Source organism: Schistocerca cancellata, chromosome 1, assembly GCF_023864275.1.
Source record: "Schistocerca cancellata isolate TAMUIC-IGC-003103 chromosome 1, iqSchCanc2.1, whole genome shotgun sequence".
NCBI lineage: Eukaryota > Metazoa > Arthropoda > Insecta > Orthoptera > Acrididae > Schistocerca > Schistocerca cancellata.
Genome location: NC_064626.1, coordinates 573,227,493 through 573,229,833, shown reverse-complemented (window position 1 = coordinate 573,229,833; position 2,341 = coordinate 573,227,493).

The window sequence follows — 2,341 nt, the reverse complement described above, 5'->3', positions numbered from 1 at the left end:
AGATACGGAGGGCCAGGAACTGTTGATGACATGCCTCACTCAGGGTGCCCAAGGGCTACTACTGCAGTGGATGACCATTACATACGGATTATGGCTCGGAGGAACCCTGACAGCAACGCCACCATGTTGAATAACGCTTTTCGTGCAGCCACAGGACGTCGTGTTACGACTCAAACTGTGTGCAATAGGCTGCATGATGCCCAACTTCACTCCCAATGTCAATGGCGAGGTCCATCTTTGCAACCACATTACCATGCAGTGCGGTACAGATGGGCCCAACAACATGCCGAATGGACAACTCAGGATTGGCATCATGTTTTCTTCACCAATGAGCGTCGCATATGCCTTCAACCAGACAATCGTCAGGGACGTGTTTGGAGGCAACCCAGTGAGGCTGAATGCCTTAGACACACTGTCCAGCGAGTGCAGCAAGGTGGAGGCTCCCTGCTCTTTTATTACGGTATTATGTGGGGCCGACGTATGGGTTGGTCATCATCGAATGCTCTGTAACGGCTGTACAATATGTGAATGCCATCCTCCGACTGATAGTGCAACCATATTAGCAACACATTGACGAGGCAGTCGTCTTCATGGACGACAATTCGCGCCCCATCGTGCATATCCTGTGAATGACTTCCTTCAGGATAACGATATCGCTCGAATAGAGTGGCCATCATGTTCTCCAGACATGAACCCTATCAAACATACCTGGGATAGATTGAAAAGGGCTGTTTATGGACGATGTGACCCACCAACCACTCTGAGGGGTCTACGCCGAATCGCCATTGAGGAGTGGGACAATCTGGACCAACAGTGCCTTGATGAACTTGTGGATAGTATGCCACGATAAAAACAGGCATGCATCGATGAAAGAGGACGTGCTACTGGGTATTAGAGGTACCACTGTGTACAGTTATGTGATTGGATTTGCGATTTCCTGTCAGAGAGGTCACAGTTCATAGTAATTCTCAGAAAGTCATCGAGTAAAACAGAAGTTATTTCTGGCGTTCCTGAAGGTAGTGTTATAGGCACTTTACTGTTTCTTATCTATATAAACGATTTGGGAGACAATCTGAGGAACCATCTTAGGTTGTGATGACGCTTTTGTTTATTGACTAATAAAGTGGTCAGAAGATCAAAGCAAACTACAAAACGATTTAGAAAAGATACCTGAATGGTGCGAAAATTGGCAGTTAACCCTAAATAACGAAAAGTGTGAGGTCATCCACATGAGTGCCAAAAGGAATTCGTTAAACTTGGTTACACGATAAATCAGTCTAATCTAAAAGCTGTAAATTCAATTAATACCTAGGTATTACAATTACAAACAGCTTAAATTGGAAGAAATATATAGATAATGTTGTGGGGAAGGCTAACCAAAGACTACGTTTTGTTGGGAGGACACTTGAAAAATGTAACAGATCTACTAAGGAGACTGCCTACACTACACTTGTCCGTCCTGTTTTAGAATACTGCTGCGCAGTGTGGGATCCTTACCAGATAGGACTGATGGAGTACATCCAAAAAATTGAAAGAAGGGCAGCACGTTTTGTTTTATCGCGAAACATGCGAGAGAGTGTCATAGAAATGATACAGGATTTGGGCTGGACATCATGAAAAGAAAGGCGTTTTTCGTTCCGACGGAATCTTCTCACAAAATTCCAATCACCAACGTTCTCCTCCGAAAGTGAAAATATTTTGTTGACACCGACCTACATAGGGAGAAACGATCACCAGGATAACATAATCTCGGGCGGAAAGATATAGGTCTTCTTTCTTTCTGCGTGCTATACGAAATTGGAATAAGGGAGAATTATAAAGGTGTTTCGATGAACCATCTGGCAGAAACTTAAATGTGATTTGTAGAGTATCAATGTAGATGAAGATGTATTATGGTACTTTAAAAAATTTCTGCTATAGTGGGGTCAAAAGAGCAAATTACTCTTATTATGACTTTACTGTCCAGCCTTTCGTGCCAGCTTATACTTTATAATGACCATTTGGCCGAAAATAGTAGCGAAGAGAATTGTGCAAGATAAAGGACAAATGAAGGTTCACCGTGAATTTTAACGTACAGTATGTATTGACAGTACTGAGAATATTTTGACGTTCATCAATACTTCTCGTCAATATTTCTAGTACTGAAAATAGTCTAAGCGCGCCCTCAGACCGTTAATATATTGACTGTTTGACAATATTTTTGAACGTGTAAGTGTCCCTTTAACGATTTCTCCGCGATTCAAAGAAGTTCGTCGTGACGTTTCACTTCGACCACGATAACGACGGAGCTGTCAACTGTCTACACGTGTTGCAGTGACGTGTAAAGCTATTGGTCTGTCTT